This window comes from Lagenorhynchus albirostris, chromosome 13 (genome assembly GCF_949774975.1).
Source record: "Lagenorhynchus albirostris chromosome 13, mLagAlb1.1, whole genome shotgun sequence".
NCBI classification, from domain to species: Eukaryota; Metazoa; Chordata; class Mammalia; order Artiodactyla; family Delphinidae; genus Lagenorhynchus; species Lagenorhynchus albirostris.
In genome coordinates, this window is record NC_083107.1 from 6,114,787 (window position 1) to 6,132,577 (window position 17,791).

The 17,791-nt window shown below is 48.9% G+C and overlaps 1 protein-coding gene across 5 annotated transcripts in view; it reads right to left on the bottom strand.

Moving 5' to 3' along the window:
• The window catches only part of NPAS2 (neuronal PAS domain protein 2), a 181,510-nt gene extending 164,398 nt beyond the window's left edge, over nt 1–17,112 (bottom strand). For 2 of the 5 annotated variants that reach the window (XM_060168872.1, XM_060168867.1), the window contains exon 1: nt 17,013–17,054. The gene's annotated coding sequence lies outside the window, so the exon portion shown is untranslated. Of the gene's footprint in view, nt 1–17,012 lie in introns of all 5 variants that reach the window. The other 3 variants (XM_060168870.1, XM_060168869.1, XM_060168868.1) reach the window with 3 other exon arrangements.
• Nucleotides 17,113–17,791: the final 679 nt, after the last annotated feature.

The following is a 17,791-nucleotide window of genomic DNA, read 5'->3' on the forward strand; positions in this document are numbered from 1 at the left end:
GGCCCGGGGGTCTGGAGAGGTGACCAAAATAATGCCATTAACGTTTGTTTTTCATGTAAAATATCAAAATATAGACACCCCAGATATAGACGAGAACAGTTTGCCTTAACGTCCTTTGCATGTACTAACACTGCACAGTTCTCAATAAATCCTAAATTCCATAGAGAAGAAAAAAGTGTTACTTAAACATTCAACAGCTGTTTTAACTACTGTTCTAAGACTGTCTTCCTGTCGGAAGGTAGGCCTTGTATTCTCAACTTCTCAGAGGATGCAGAGAAATAACGAACTTCCCCACGGGTAAAAGGTGCTAGACCAGGGGTCTGCTGGCCCTGGGGCCACTACGCCTTCTGTCTCAGCGCACTGAGTATGCAAATTAATTGTCAAGGAAAAGAAGTTAAATCAGTGCATGCCATCATGAGAAAGCAAATTAAAAATGTTTATTGTTATCCATCCAACTTACGGGAATCATACAAATGAGCTAAACCAATGGCGGCGATCTGGGGACTTACACTAGGCCGTATTTGTCTTTTCTTTCACAGCTGTAATCCTGTTCCTTTTTGTAAAAATGATCAACATGTACACTGAAAGGCAGGTGGGCAAGAAAGGGGAGGGAGGTGAAGAGAAGCAGACAATGATCTCAGAACATGGCGCTGAGACCTGCTTCCACGCCGGACTCCGCCATTGCCCAGGTCCTGCCTCAGTTTCCCCATCTGTGACATGATGGCGCTGGTGGCCTGAGACTCTGGGGTTTCCTCCAGGTCTATTGCCCCCCGACTCTCCTCTCTGGAGGACAAATTCCCAGGGAGACTCTGCCGCAAGAATCCAAGTCTCTTCCACACCATGTTCTCTACACGCGCCCAATTTTTCTTCACTTCAGCTTGAAGAGGAGAAAAGGACCAGTTTGAAGGAAATTCAGTATATCTTCACTCAGATGAGAAGCTAACCCCAGATATTTCCCAGAAGTTTCCAGATAGTTACTGAAAGCGGAAATTGCTGAAGTAAAATGTAAACTGTCTTAAAAAACGGCAACAAAGAGATTAGGACAGTAGGATAAACGTGGCAGTTTACAATCTAACTTTTAGACAGAAGATAAAATAGATCCACTATGGGCCTCAAGTTATCTGAATGAATTCTTCATTCTGCCTGAATTCAAATGAATTCCAGCTTCTTCTTTGGCTGGGGAAAAAAAAAAACAAACCTCTTTGGGATACTAGGTTTGCCCTAGAACATTAATTAATTCCGGAAGGATGGGGACCAACTGCTGAATGACTCAGGTGTTTGGAAGCATCATCATTTCCTAGAAATAGCAACACAAGGGCTGCCATCAGGTAAGCTGACACTAAAGGGCTCAAAGGTATTCTTGGTTTTAATTCTGGATCTTGAAAAATCTGCCCCAGAACTAAGAGAAGCCCCACATTTCACAGACCTCATCTCATGTTCTTTGTAAAGTTTTTTTTCATCTTTTGGATCAAACTTTTCACACTCTGGGAAAGCTGGGGTGAACCATTCCTTCCAAACCCCGTATACCTCTTTCCCCTGACACCATGCTTGGGGTAGGAGACCCACCTTCATGACAGGAGCAAACGGCAAGACCAAAGGAGCAGGAAAGCATTGAAACCAAGATGCCAAAAGTTCTGTGTGTGGGGAACTGATGAAAAAGGGCATTTACCTGGTATAGCCCACCCTTTGCATAACTGGTACAACGCAGTACCCCTTGAATCAGAGTTAACTCCTGGCCCTATTAGTTCATGGTTGGTCCCAACAGCAAGTAATCCCAAGCCCACCATCTCCATCCTCATCGTCCAAGGCACGTGTTTAACCTACCATCACCAAAATACCTTCCTAAATCAGTTTGTTTTTAGGGACTTCCCTGGCGGTCCAGTGGTTAAGACTCTGTGCTTCCACTGCAGGGGGCACAGGTTCGATCCCTGGTCAGGAAACTAAGATCCCACAAAAAAAAAAAAAAAGAATGCTAAATCAGTTTGTTTTTAGAACGCTCTGAACCGATACACAGCCCAGAATAATTCAGAAGGATGTTATCACAGGATCGTGGAGAAAAACAGAAACGTCTCAGGTAGGGTAACACACTCACTCTGAGAAGGTGCTGGATCGCCAATCCTTCCTCTTTGGAGCGAGTGTGGTACAAATCCGAGCAAAGTGGCTGGAACACATTTGCTTTTGCCTGTGCCTACGTGTGCCAATCCTAGGACAGACCGGATTATTGTACAGATGCTTGTGTCGGGGTTTTGCTTCTGTTTCCATAAATGGTGGGGACAGGAGAACAGGCAAGGACAGAATTGATCTGACCCAGCCCACATGGCAAGCCCAGCCCCTCTGCCCACAGCTGCCCAAAGCTGGAGGGAGGTGGGATTGGGGTTTTCTGAACCGCCCTTCGTAAGTTAGGTGGACCGGCTTTGTAGATACCTCCCCTGGAGTCAAATCAAGAAGAAACGACCTGTCTTTAATACCTTTCCTGCATCTATTTTTTTTGGCATCTGCTGAGTGCTGAGGTTCGTGTGTGTGTCTGTGTGCCTGTGTGCCTGTGTGTGTGTGTGTGTGTGTGTGTGTGTGTGTGTGTGTGTGTGTGTGTGTGTGTGTGTGTGTGGTGGAGGGGCACACTTCAGGTTAACCCAGGTGACTTCCAAGAGGCTCGTGCGTCAATAAGGCAGCTGCTGGTTTTCTAGGTCCGGGATGATGAGACTCACGGGAAAGTGTTTTCGCAAATGTGGTACCAGGCGGCCCCTACCTTTTCCTGCTGACTCTATGTTGAGTTCGGCCAAAGAAAGATGTCCCTGAGTCCAGACAAAACGAGGAGAGGCGGAAGGAGTGTCCTGATTTAAGAGTCCTTATTACAGCAAAAGAAACCATTCTGAAAAGCAGGTTAGCTACTAAAAGATGGCAAGGAACAGAATAATGACTCTGCCCTAGAAGAGATTTTCCTGCCGGCCTGCCTCTCTGTGCCCTCTCGCACACGGCCTCCGCCTCCAAAGAGCTGCATTGCAAACGGACCCCAGATTGGAGTTGTTTTCTACTCCAGCAGCCCCATGATAACCTCATACTCAAGAAAACCCGCTTAAAAAAAAAAGTCACATGTAAGATGCTTAATTCGTTTTAGACATATCCTAGCTTCTCAGAAGTGGCATTTCAGAAAAAGTAAATAAAACCGGCTGTTCTATTTTTGGTCCTTCTTTAAAGAGCTGCATCCAAATTCCTGCTCTGAATGTCCCTGTGATAGTCTCTTAACCTCTCTGAGCCTTGGCGTCTTGTACATAAAACGGGGATAAAACAGCGCTTCCCTCCAGAGACTGCTGTCGAATCCAAGACGCTCACGTGTGCGACAGTGACAGTGGACACAGCCCTGACCCCAGACCCGGTGATATTTTATCTTGTCTCAAGGCCCAAGCGGCACAGGTGACCAAGTTAAGGCATAAAAGACACGTAGGTGGGAAAGCCCTACCATGGACCCCGGCCCCCCAGATGTGAGAAGCACTTTGGGAAGTGGTTCAAATAAAGAGGCGTTTCATCCTTCATCCTGCAAGTGAGCGAGTTCTGTGCTGTGGCTTCTCAACCCCGGGACTCTGGCTCCCTTACCTGACTGTCACATTGAAGAGCAGACCGCGTGGTGCTCCGAGAGACAGGACGGACCTGGGGGGAGGCTGACCCGTCCCAGCTGCTGGCATTCCCCCTCCCAGTACTTCCGGGCGTGAGCGTACTGGCCGAGGCTGGGGAAAGCCTCGTCCTTGCACTGGCTGGATTTCAGCTGAGGAGCAACATCCTCAGGTCTCAGGGAAAAAGGGAAGCACAGGACCTCCTGGAAGGGTCGGCAGGTCTGCCTGGCTGCAGGACCTGGGGCTCCAGGAGCAGGGAGGGGCCCCTTTGCTTTCTGAACCTCTTAATTTTCACCTGGAAAAGGTGAGCTGCCTTGTGCTGGATGATCTCTGAGGTCCTGTCTCAGTCCATTCTGGCGGCTCTAACAAATGACCAGAGACTGAGTGGCTTAAACGACAGAATTTATGTCTCACAGTTCGGGAGGCCAGACGTCCAAGATCAAGGAGCCAGCGTGGTCAGTTCCGGTGAGGATTCACTTGCCACCTGCAGGTGGCGGCCTCCTTGTTGTGTCCTCACATTGTGGAAGGAGGGCTACCGAGCTCTCTGGCCTCTTCTTATAGGGGTACTAATCCCATCCACGAGAGCCCCACCCACATGACCTAATCACCTCCCAAGGTCCCACATCCAAACACCATCACATTGGGATCAGGGTTTCAACATATGAACTCTGGACGAGGCACAAATATTCAGTCCATTGTAGGTCCTTTCCTTCCATCTCTAAACCAACTTATTTTTTCAATTAATTTTTATTGGAGTATAGGTGATTTACAATGTTGTGCTCGTTTCAGGTGTACAGCAAAATGAATCAGTTACATATATACATATATCCATTTTTCTTTTAGATTCTTTGCCCATATAGGTCATTACAGAGTAATGAGTAGAGTTCCCTATGCTATACAGTGGGTCCTTATTAGTTATCTGTTTTATATATAGTAGAGTGTATATGTCAATCCCAATCTCCCAATTTATCCCTCCCTTTCCCCCTGGGTAACCATAAGTTTGTTTTCTACATCTGTGACTCTATTTCTGTTTTGTAAATAGTTCATTTGTACCACTTTTTAAGATTCCATGGGACTTCCCTGGTGGCGCAGTGGATAAGAATCCACCTGCCAATGCAGGGGACATGGGTTCGATCCCTGGTCAGGGAAGATTTCACATGCTGCAGAGCAACAAGGCCTGTGCACCACAACTACTGAGCCTGAGCTCTAGAGCCTGCGTGCCTCAACTACTGAGCCCGCACACAACTACTGAAGCCCACGTGCCTAGAGCCCATGCTCCTCAATGAGAAGCCACCGCAATGAGAAGCCCACGCACCACAACAAAAGAGTAACCCCAGCTCGCCACAACTAGAGAAAGCCCCCGCACAGCAACAAAGACCCAACACAGCCAAAAATAAATAAAATTAAATCTTTTACAAGAAGAAAAGATTCCACATATAAGGGATATCGTATATGTGTCTTTCTCTGTCTGATTTACTTCACTCAATAGGATAATCTCTAGGTCTATCCATGTTGCTGCAAATGGCATTATTTCATTCTTTTTAACGGCAGAGTAATAATCCATTGTGTGTGTGTGTGTGTGTGTGTGTGTGTGTGTGTGTGTGTGTGTGTGTATACACATACCACATCTTCTTTATCCATTCATCTGTTAATGGACGTTTAGGTTGCTTCCACGTCCTGGCTATTGTAAACAGTGTTGCTATGAACATTGGGGTGCATGTATCTTTTTGAATTACGGTTTTTTCTGGATATATGCCCAGGAGTGGGATTGCTGGATCATATGGTAGCTCTATTTTTAGTTTTTTAAGGAACCTCCACACAGTTCTCCACAATGAAAACCAACTTATTAACCAGAATCGGCATATTTGTGTGTGTCCAGTCCAAAGACTAAACTCCTGGTTCCACTGAAAATCAGGAGACCCTTGCTCTGTAAGGAATTCGGACACAGGAGGAAAGTCACAGGATTCTTCCAGGGTGGTCAGAGCTGAGTCCCAATTCCACAGGCCAACCCTCTTTAGAAAGAAACAAAAGGTCACAAGAAATAGCACATCACGTTCATCGTGGTGAAATGCCCCACACAACCCATAAGATCTTAGCATTCGTGGGAACATGCTGAGTCTATCTGATTTAGTTTGAATTTTCAGATACCAAATGTTATCGGGCTACTTTGTTCTTATAAATGGCAAAAGCTTTCGAAAGCAAACTACAAGCCCAAGCCACCGCCAAGATGTTCCAAGTGTTTGGCTTCTATAGTTGAAGGAGTTCACTTTTTCCCATGACGTTAGCTTTCAAGAGAACACTGGCCTATATTGTGTTTTTAATTGCTAGCGTGTACCTTGTGTGAGAGAAAACCAAGTACTTCATTCAGAAAGAAGTCACCTGGGGGCTGGCGTTTACCCAGCTGGGTACGGAGGAGCTTGAATGACGAGCTGGCCACGACAGCAAGTGATAAGAAGAGTACTACAACTCTTCAGTTTTATGGAACTCCTTCACGAACATTCTCTCCTCTTGGTTTTCCCCCTTCAGTATCAATGCCTCCCTGTTAAGATGAAGAGACTGAGTTTGGGTGTGTATGTGACTTGCTGAGGTCACTTGGCCACAGCGACCGTGTCAGGCAGGGTGTCAGGGCTTTCTGCTGCGGGCCACAAGCTGTCTTCACTAAGTCACTGTCAAATGCTGCTGACTCACCATAAAAAACACTGAAATCATGCCATCTGCAGCTACATGGATGGACCTAGAGATTATCATACTAAGCGAAGTAAGTCAGACAGAGAAAGACAAATATCATATGATATCACTTATATGTGGAATCTAACATATGACACAAATGAACTTATCTGTGAAACAGAAACAGACTCACAGACACAGAGAACAGACCCGTGGTTGCCAAGGCGGGGAGGGAGATGGTGGAAGGATGGATTGGGAGTGTGGGATTAGCAGATGCAAACTAGTATACAGAGCAGGGATAAACAACAAGGTCCTACTGTAGAGCACAGAGAACTCTATTCAATATCCTCTGATAAACCATAATGGAAAAGGATATGAACAAGAATGTATATATATGTATAACTGAATGACTCCACTGTACACCAGACACTAATACGACATTGTAAATCAACTATACCTCAATAAAAAAAGAAAAAAATGCTGCTGATCCATATGGCGATGGCCACCCCATGCTGTGATTTAAAATCAGGTCAGAGGTCAATGCTGCCACATGGGAGAAAAAGGCTGCAGGCTTTTACAAGTATCTCATATAAACAGGTTGCAATATACATATTGGAGCTGCCAACCTGAGACTTTAGAAAATACAAACACAGCCTCAAGTGAGTTCCTCCTAACGATGCCACCCCACAACCTGAGGGATGAGACTCTGCGGCTTAACAGAGACAAGAACTTAGACACGTGGCACGACGGAAACCAGGGTTTGGTCCACAAAGCAGAGGTTAGACAGCTGGCCACTCTGAACAGCTGACCAGTGCAAACACAGCACAGTTTTGGAGAAACTGGGAACACAGAGGGAACTATTCTTCTTTTTAAAATATAGGCATGCCCCACAGGTTCCCAGGTCTTTGCAGGAAGGGGCCATCCCAGCCTCTGGAGCTGGTTAGCTGCAGCTTCTCCTGTGTGCTTGGAGAACGCCACCAGTCGAGGCCGGCGGGGAGGTAAGACGGGAGAAACAGGCCACTCCCACCCAGTAACTCCATATGGACCCGACAGCACAGGTCCAGATAAATGGGCACAAGCTGGGCGGATGTCTCACTGCCCAGACGTGGGTGTCTTCTCAGAGCACAGGGGATGGTGGCCTGGCCCTGGGCAGCCAAGGTAGAGGCAATGGCTGAGGACCCGCCAGGGCAGATCCAGCCGAGAGAACCTCCCAAGGAAGTGCTTGGACATCCAGGATGAAGACGAGTGATGAGCTGCCCCCAGGTGGGGAGGTGGCCTGAGTTGCCGGCGGCCCCCGCGCAGGAAGCCAGGTGCTACTGAGCTTCCTCAGACACTGCCGAGCTGATTACACCAGCGTCCACGGTCTACTCTCGTTTCTTCCACTGAGCCCTGTGATCGCCTACCTGCCGGCCCTGCACAAGGTGTGGGGTGCAAGGGGGCTCGCAGACCAGCCTGAGCCCAGGCTTGGGCACAAGAATGACACGCACACATGTGGACCAGGGCGATGATCCGGGACGCCGGGTCCAAACCGAACTGTTAGAGAGTCACGGATGCAGCCCTGCCCGGAAGCATCCTGTTAAGTCACCTGAGAGCAAGTGAAGGGCTCAGAGCTCTGAGAACCAAGAGTCAGCCTGCTGAGGGGTGAGTGAAGGCCGAGAAGGTGAGAACGCACACCTGAGCTAGTGGAGGAGTCAGGACGGGGATGTGAGATGCAGGGGAGGGGTCTGTGCTCATCAAGGCCACCTGCATTTAACTCTAAAATTGAGGGGTCTTGGGCTTCCCCTGGACACAGCCTCCAAACGTGGAGCCTTTCCAGATCCAATGAAAGTAAAGGTGACAGTCCCAGGGCGGAGGTTTTCTCTGAGCTGCCACCCCATGTTGGTAAACCTGGTGCGTGGAGGTGAATGACAGACTCCCAAAGAGGGACTGTGGCGGGTGACAAGTGCTTCCAGGATCCCAGGACTAGGCAGAACGAGGCCGCTTCGGCCCCTCAGTGTCGAGAGCTGAGAGGCAGAGGCTGGAGTGGACACACTGGGGGGAAGTCCCAAAAGTGGCTCAAACATCAGAAGCTCTCTTGACCTCAAATGAAATCAGTTTGTCTTGAGCCATAAATCCAAGTGATTATTATCGGCCAAGGGCTACACAGGATCGGCAATAAAAGAAAAGTTCTCTAGCTGGAGAGAGAGTAAAACCTCGACAAAACCCCTGTGCAAATTTGCCGTGAATGAGTTTCTCTCTCTGTCAACGTAAAAGGGAAGGGAGGGTTTTAGAAATAAAATCCTCCCTGACCATTAAGAACGCCTTGGTGAGGTCAAGAGTAATCTCTGCTTTGCGTCTTTGGAGGAACTGATAGCCCAGAGTGACACAACAATTTGCTCTTGGCAATATTCCACCCCACCACAAACACACACCAATACTGGGGGTTTAAAATTGTTTTCACAGTTTTAGTAGAACACGATCTCCAGGGAAACAGGCATCTTATGTAGTAAATGATGACAACACCATAGGCCATGTCTTTTTATTTAATTTGTTAATTCTTTTTTTTTATTTATTTTTGAGGAATTCTTTTATTTTTTTTTTAGTTTCCTTTCTTTTCCTGCAACAAGAGAAGCCACCGCGGTGAGAAGCCCAAAGCCAACCATACTCCCAATTTCATACTGGAGTAGAGTTGATTGACAATGTTGTGTTAGTTTCGAGCACACAGCAAAGCGATTCAGTTATACATGTAGCTATTCTTTTTTTTTTCTTTTTCTTTCGGAGCTTGGCATGCGGGATCCTAGTTCCCTGACCAGGGATTGAACCCATGCCCCTGCAGTGGTAGCGCAGAGTCTTAACCACTGGACTGCCAGGGAAGTCCCCATGTACCTACTCTTTTTCAAGTTCTTTTCCCATTTAGGTTATTATAGAATATTAAACAGAGTTCCTCGTTGGTTATCTATTTTTATATATAGTAGTGTGTACCTGTCAATCCCAAACTCCCAATCTGTCCCTCCCCTGGACCCTTCCCCTCAGGCCATGTCTTTTGTAGATGGTACAAATGGGGGTGTTGATGTGGAAAATCCATGATTTGTTGGATCAACTCAGCAGCCGGATGGGCTCTTCCCTGTCTCACTCCAACCCACCTCCTCCCAAAAACTTCTCAGGCTGCGAGGCAATGTCTAACCCTTCCCCCACTCTGACAACATGCAGGCTGACTGTTCACACTGCGATGTGTACATCTATCATGCTGCCTATTTCTTTCTTTTTTTTTTAAGGGCATACAGGGTTTTTTTGAATTAATTAATTAATTTTTTGGCTGCACTGGGTCTTCACTGCTGCATGCGGGCTTTCTCTAGTTGCGGCGAGTGGGGGCTACTCTTCGTTGCGGTGCGTGGGCTTCTCACTGCGGTGGCTTCTCTTGTTGCGGAGCACGGGCTCTAGGCGCGGGGACTTCAGTAATTGTGGCACGTGGGCTCAGTAGTTGTGGCTCACGGGCTCTAGAGCGCAGGCTCAGTAGTTGTGGCGCATGGGCTTGGTTGTTCCAAGGCACGTGGGATCCTCCAGGACCAGGGGTTGAACCCGCGTCCCTGCATTGGCAGGCGGACTCCCAACCACTGCGCCACCAGGGAAGTCCCATGCTGCCTCTTTCTAAATAGGCCTTAACCTTGCAAAACGGAACAGAGGAAAAATTGAAGCCTTCTAGTTCTGAAATTGAAATAATACTGGCATTCTGTAGATAGCACTAAAGATAAATCTGAATTTCACCGAAATGGGCTATTAGTGAGGATCAATGATTAGGCACCAGATTCGAAATGGAATTACCCTGTCCCTGGGAACTTCCTTGAAACATTAGATTTTCTTCTCTGAATTAAGGCGAAAAAATGTGATCATGTTTTATGTGTTTCATCCATCCCATTTGCTTTCCTGTCTTCTCTCGCAGAATTGGAAAATTTCATACAGCAAACTCATATTTCAGCTCTGCTTCGTGAAATGCACGAAGTCTTTGTTTAACTGACTCCTGTATATGCAGATAGAACGTCTGTCAGAGTAAAAACTCTGTGGATCCCAGAAACAACAAAGCTCCTTAGAAACGCTTGGGCAGCCCACTGTCTGACTGGATTGAGGAGGGTCTGGTAGACTGTCTCCTCCAAGTCTCCTTGGAAACAGATCGCTGGAGGGGTGTGTCTCCTAACACCCCTTCAGAACTCTTTGGAGATTACTGCAAGGTTGATCATGTCTAGTTAGTTTTCACGGAGAGCCTCCATTTCAAATATTCTCTTGTGTGTCCTCACAAACCACTGAGACACTCCAAGAACAATTAGCGTGGACTATTACACGGCCATTAAAATCATGTTTACCCGGAACGTTCAATGCATTGGAGTTTGGTTAAGACACGGAGACACAGCACCCTTCCACACTGTTTTAGCCATATACCTTAGCAGCATCTATCAATCTTTCCAAGAGGTGTGCCCCTTTACCCAGGAATCCTCCACTGGTAGTCCCTGAGAACAATCTGAAATGTAGCTGAAGATATACAGATCAGGAAGTTAATACCAACACTGTGTGCAAGAAGTGGAAACAAAGCACAATAAATGTTTAACAGTAGGGAATGGGTTAAATGAATTGTGTCAGCCACACTTTTGAATATTACTGTGGAACCTTTAAAAAGAATAGATATAAGAAATGACCAAAAAAAACCACCTCATGCCACACACACAAAAAGTCACTAAATAAAACGCATAGAATTAGTTCTGTTGGTTTAAAAAGAAAATGTACAGATATGGGTATATATGTAAATGCAGCGAAAATGACTAGCAGGTTACACCCCCGTGGCTAACAGCAATCACCTCCTGAGAGGGGTGGAGAGCTGTGGGATGCGTCAGTTAGGATGCTTTTGGCTACAACTAACAAAAAACCCAACTCGACCTGCTTTAAGGGGTCAGGAAGGTTTCAGGATCTCCCAAACGTCCTAAATCAGAGACTCCTCTTGGGTAATTCGGAAGGTCAAGGGCACTGTGGAGGCCCCATTCTTCACCTTTGCATTCTTCCCCAGGTCAGTTGGGACCTGGCCCAGCCTGCTCTGGTGGCTGACGGCTGCCCCACTTACAGGCATTGTGTCCATAAGAAGAAAAGCTGACACTTCCTCCCACGCCTCTTTTTAAGAGTCAGGGAAGCCCGCCAGTAACCCATCCTCACGTTTGATTGGCAAAGATGAGGGCCATCTGCTCACCTCGAGCCAATCACTGGTGAGGACAAGAGGCCCCGCCCCTGTTTGGGTTGCTCAGCCAATCAGGATTTGGTTGCTCAGCCAATCAGGATTTACCCCTGAGACATGTGGACTAGGGTTGATTCCTGAATGAAATCAGGTTTCTACCCAGCAGAAAAAAGGGGGTGATGGTTAGGTAGGACCAGACAGCAAAGCGGATCTTTTTCTTTTCACTAAGAAGTAGTTGTGGATTATTTGAAAATTTTAAAAGATTATATTATTTTTAAAAATCTAACATTAAAAAAAATAATTCTAATGCATAGAAAAAAGACTGAAGGGAAAACACCTCGAGATTGGGGGTAATTTCATTTTCTTCAGTCTTTTCTACATTTGCCAAAAATTAAGTATACTTTCGTAACAGAAAAATAACTTTTACAATGTTCTCCAGTTCTCAGTATTTTGACTTTCAAAGGGGCGCAGATATCCCTCGAGACATTGCACAGCGCCACTTTGGGTTCAGAAGAGGCTGGAAGTACCGCGCAGCTCAGCTCTGTCACCTGCCTTCCTTTAGGAGGGCTTGTGTCCACGGGAAGCCCAGACGATTTTCAGTGACCTGGGACATAACCCTCCACTGCCTTCAGCAAAGTAGCGAAATGCATAAAGTCAGGGCCCTGGGTCCCACCTCCTACCCTCGGGCCCCGCCTCTGCTGTGATCTCCATTTTAAGTGATCAGATGCTCCCTGCCCCGCCTTCCCTCCCTTGTTACCACACCCCCTCCCCGAGGTCTGCTTTGGCTCCAATCACTGCTCTACTTGTCCTTCCCTCACGCATATCACAGGGTCACACAGGCCGTTAACATTCTCTTGCGCTTGGCTTTCAAGGTTTATTTGGGCAGGGCATGGGGTAGGAATGGGCGCAGAGAAATCTCCTTTGCAAATAATAAGTGGAACTCTCAAACATACACATAGGAGCAGCGTGCTACCCAGACTACCCCTCCTAAAATCAGGGTGAAGGAGACTGCTACCTTGCAAAATCCATCTTCCCCAGACGTCAGGAGGAAGCAATCGCCTCAGAGCATGAAGTACAAAGCGCTGGGTGGGGGCTTCCCTGGTGGCGCAATGGTTGAGAGTCCGCCTGCCGATGCAGGGCACACGGGTTCGTGCCCCGGTCCGGGAAGATCCCACATGCCGCGGAGCGGCTGGGTCCGTGAGCCATGGCCGCTGAGCCTGCGCGTCCGAAGCCTGTGCTCCGCAACGGGAGAGGCCACAACAGTGAGAGGCCCGCGTACCACAAAAAAAAAAAAAAAAAGCGTTGGGTGGTGAATTCCCACCCGCTCCGCACTGCCTTCAGGGAGCTCAGATTAAGGGCTGACGGATGGCTCTGACCCTTAAAAGGGCCTGGCCAGGGACACACCAATGCCCTTCCCTCCAAAACATATTTTTAAGGCGTGCCTGACTGCCACAAACACCAGTCGTTCTTGATCAACAGAACCTACAGGGTGAGTACCAAGAACAGTCTCAGGTAAACATATTGCTAGAAGAGTATCACCAAGGCTCGCCAGAAGCCAGGACACTGCAGGGGAAGAGTGGAGATGTGGGTGCTTCCCATCATTCCACTGTGCATCCCATTAACTTGCACAGCTGCCCGCCCTCCATCCCCAGGCGGGGTTCTCTACTGCCGACCTTGGGTTTGCTGATTAACCAAATGGAATCTCTTAATTGGTGAACCACGCACGAAAATATTTTTAGGACCCTCTTCTCCTCCTTGCCTCGCAGCCATCAGCAGTAGTAAAAGCAATCCCTTTTGTTATGCCTTACCTGTGTCCTTCACTGGTCATCCTACCAACTTGATGAGGCAAGCATTCTTCCCATTATTTTTTCTGACCAGGACACTGAGCCTCAGGGAGGTTAAAAAAAGTTGCCCCAAGTCACACAGTAGCTGAGCCGGGAGGCTACCCCAGGTCTGTCTGATTTCAATATCTGCATTTTGTTTCCTGGCGAGTCACAGAGCTTTCCATCTAAAGAAGACTAGAGATCCAGGATGACCAACGTGAGAGCCCTACCAGAAAAAGCCCCTTTCCTCGGCCCCTCTCTGGCCACACGGCTGAAGAGTGGTGTTCCAGGGTCTCATTTCAGTCTAGAAAGAATCTCCCTTCCTCATTTTAGCTCCTTGAGGGCAGGCTGGACCCCTGTGCTTTCTTCCCCCATCACCTGGGCCTACTATGCAATAGATGCTTGGTCAACACAGGCTGAACTGAATTAAGAATATTCCAGAAACTTCTAGTGTGTCACAGCCTCCGGAGCACCTGGGATCTTGTAAGAAATGCGGAATCTCAGGTCCCAACCCAGACCCAAGGTCCCCAGACAATCAATGCCAGCGCTATAAAGTGTGACACGTGATGTTCCACACCCTCCACTTTTTTTTAATATACCTTTGTTTGTTTGTTTTTTCACACCAACACAGAAGATAAACTTTCGTTTCCATTCCGAGTCATCATACGGAAACCACACATTGTCTTATGGCCCAAAAAACTTCAAGTGATCTCTGGGGGAACTTTACCTAAGAGATTACTTTGCTTAAAATGCCAAGTGAACCCCAATCTCAAAGAATTCCGTGAGAAACAGTAGCGCCTTAGATAAAGACTGCATTAAAAACGAATTCCCCCTTTAAATATGTTCACATTTAGTGAGTGTTTATTTAGTGCTCTAAGGTGCTATTAATCATCTTCATATTTAAACTAGAATTACTCAGAGTTGAGTACCCCATTAGCATTCAGCAATTTCTACCCTTTGGATAACTGTCATCGACAAGTCAGCTCATTTCCTCCACCTACTTATTACTGAGCACTGATGATTAGCAAGGCCTCCGAGGGACGAGATGCTGGGGGGAGTATGACTGTGGCGGTCCCTGACCTCCTATCTTTGCTGCACACAGAATGAAGATCAGGGACATGCTAATCAAATATTTCTGTTAGCAAATAATGCATATCATTTCCACTATTTAAATGCAAAACTCAATTAGATGCTTCTCTGATGCAGCCAATTACACGGTTGCTGTAAGAAAGCCAAGAATACGGTGTCACTGGGCTATTTTCAACACCTCATAACCTGACCTCACTTGGGAAAGAGATGCCACCCTGCGCGTGGTATCAGCATGGGACAGTCGGTGCCTGGATCACCATGGCAAAACTGACTTTTCACGGAAAGAATAAAATACGAACTTGTTTTAGAAATTATGAAAAAGGACAGCCCTCTGGAGGCTTAAGGTTCAAAAGCCAAACTTATGAAAAATTACTATAAAGGTGGTGATATAAAGAGCATATGCATGCATTGTTATTTTAATCTGAAAGAAATCACTCACTTTGAATGTTTAACCTAAAAACTAGTAGCAGTGCTAAGAGCCAGCTATAAAGATTACCAAGAGTTAAGAAAGATTGTTCCAAAAATAAGATGAGTTCAACTTCATAACGACACACATCAGATGATGTCGTCATTTTAAACTATTTTTTAAATCATTTTCATAATTAAATAGCCAGAAATAGTAAAAAGGGGTCCAAACGCTTACAAGAATCAAACGAGCTTAAAAACAATTGTCATTTTCTACAGAAAGATGAATTCTTGAGTCACCATCTGAACACTCACTTCTCCAATCAGGGAATTTTTTTCATCACACTAATTAGTGAAGCCTCACTTGGTTATTTTCTTGGCATGTTTAACTCTTTGGGGGGTGACGTTTTATTAATAACATATTTCCTCTGTAATATATTCCCTTCTCTGGCCTCCATGGGAGTCAGTACGGGGAGCAGTGAGAATAAAACTGATTCTACGTCTGCTACAGTGGGACAGATCAGCAAATAAACAAAGGCATCGATTTCCAAGAAGAAAATGGCTAAAAACAGCATATTTACAATTCTTCTAATCCACACTCCACATCTCTCCGTGAGACAGAAGACAATTATTGAAAACCTTTACGGTGCACACTTTATTTTTAACTAAATCTTTAGGTAGACTGCTGAGAAATGCCGATACTTCTACCGGTCTTGGTTCAGCTCTGCAGTCAAACAGATTTTTTGCTTTTGCAAAATAGTGGCCCAAGCCTGAATAGCTCATTTAAACATCATATGTATTGGGGAGTTATTTTAAAATACATTTGGGGGTTATTTTTGGCAAACTTCTCCTTCAAGAAATCTTCTGGGAAGAAAGACACAGCTACGACTTGCCCTTGAATTCTGAACTAGCACCTCCCAAGGAAGAGCAATTAAAACTTGCTGTGTTTTAATGCAAGTCATAATGAGTTGGTCAATTCACTGATCAGGGACTGAGTTAGCTAGTGTCCGACAGACAGAGGGATGGACAGGGCTGAACCCTGCCAGGAACTGCCTTAGAGCTAATTATCTGGGAAGTCCAAATGGGGAAAACCCTTCTATTAAGGAAAAGAAGATTTGGGTTCTGAATAACCAAGAATGACCAGTTCGTCTCTGCTAATTAAGTTAATAACTACTCAATATTTTACCTTAAAGAAACAGGCCAGTCAATTTAATGAATCAAAGGTGCACGTACTAAAAAGACGAAACTCGCCAAGCTCTCCCCTTTCGGACCCCTTCTGAACACCTGTTGAACTCAGGGGCTTTTAACTTTCCGAACTAAAACCTCCTGGATACAACCTTGGGAGCTTTTAGACTTTCTGGAAGTGCGTACGTATTTTTAAGGTTTCCATCTTGCTTCATCAACAAAACTGGTTACTAATTATTTATGAACCACAAGCCTAAAAACAAACTTTCTTACCTTGAGCAGTTAAGCAGGGGCAGGCAGAGGAGAGGGGCTGGTTTTTAATTTGGCCCCTTGGTACCCGTCCCTACCCCCCTTCACCACCACCACCCTCGTTACCGACCCCGCGGCGCTCTACGGAAAGGTCAAAGGTAAGCCTCCCTCCTCGCCTCTGGGAGGGGGCACACCTCCCCACAAAACAACACCCTGGCATCCAACCTGAGGAGCTCCGGGTGGCACGGCGGCGCGAGGGGCTGAGCCACGCGCTCTCCGGGCGTCCAGGGGTCAGGCTCGGCACCCATTCCAGCCCGGAACCAATTCCGACCTAGGTGGTGCCCGGGGCGCGCACGGCACTCTCCGGGGGTCCGCGACGCCCTACGCTCCGGGGAGCGGCGCGCGGTGGGGCTCGGGGAGGCCAATGGGCGACCCTCGAGGCTGCTACCCGGGCACGGCCTCCGCCCACCCCGAAGGTACTCTCAGAGCACCCCAGACCCTGAGGTTCGGGGTGTCTCGTCCTCTGCCTCTTTGGCGAGACGCACCCGGCGCCCACCCGCCCGGCCGCCGCTGCGGTCCCGCAGGACGCGATGTCCCCGCCGCGAGACTCGGGACTGGGGGTGGGGACCCAACCGCCCCGCGCCCCCGACCCCCGCGCCGCGCAGCCCCGGGCCCAAGCGTCCCTCCCCACCCCGCGTGTCCACCGCGCCGGCGAGCAGGTGACGGAGTCCCGCGACCCCGCGCGCACGTCCTTCCACCCGGGCCACCCGCGTCCCGGGGTGCGACCCTTACCTCGGAGCGGGCCGGGGCGGCCCTGCGGGGCCGGGCGCGGACTGGGCCGGGAAGACGCGCCTCCCGCCGCCGCCGCTGGGAGCCGAGGCGGCGAGCGGGCGCGGCGAGCTCCTCCCGGGCGGCGGCGGGAGGCGCTGCTCTAGCAGCCGCCGCCGCCGCCGCCGCGGCTGCGGGTCTCGGAGCTACGCGGCCGCGGCTCCCGGGCCGCCGCCGCCGCGGGTTCCCTTGGCTCCTGCAGGAGGCCCGCTGCTCGCGCGGCAAACTCTTCCGCACGCAGCGCCGGCGGGGAGAGCCGCGGCCGCCTCTTCCCCCTCCCCCTCCCTCCTCCCGCCTCCTCTCGGTCCTCCTCCTCCTCCTCCACCTCCGCCTCCTCCTTCCCTCCGCTGCCGCCGACGCCGCCGCCGCCGGCCGGGTCTCTCCTGGCCGCACGCCGGGCCTTGGCCGCGACCTAGCCTGGGCCAAGCACCCTGCGCGCCGTACGGGCAGATGGACCCCCGGACCCCCCAGCTTCCCTGGGCGGCGCAGACACCCGCGCCCCGAGGCCGCCACCACCTCCGCTGGGCTGCCGGGGACGCGCGGCGGGGTCCGGCCGGGGGCGAGGGGTCGGGGCTGGGCGCGGGGCGGGGGCGGGGATGTGCTTAGAGGGAAACTGGCCCGAGGGAAGGCCGGCAGATGCGGGCTGCCGGCTGATGTCCCGTCAAAGTTGTCAATGGGGGTGGCAGGGAATCTTCCTCCCCTGCCCCGTGCCGACCCTCGCCCTGCCCGCGGCCACCCCGCTG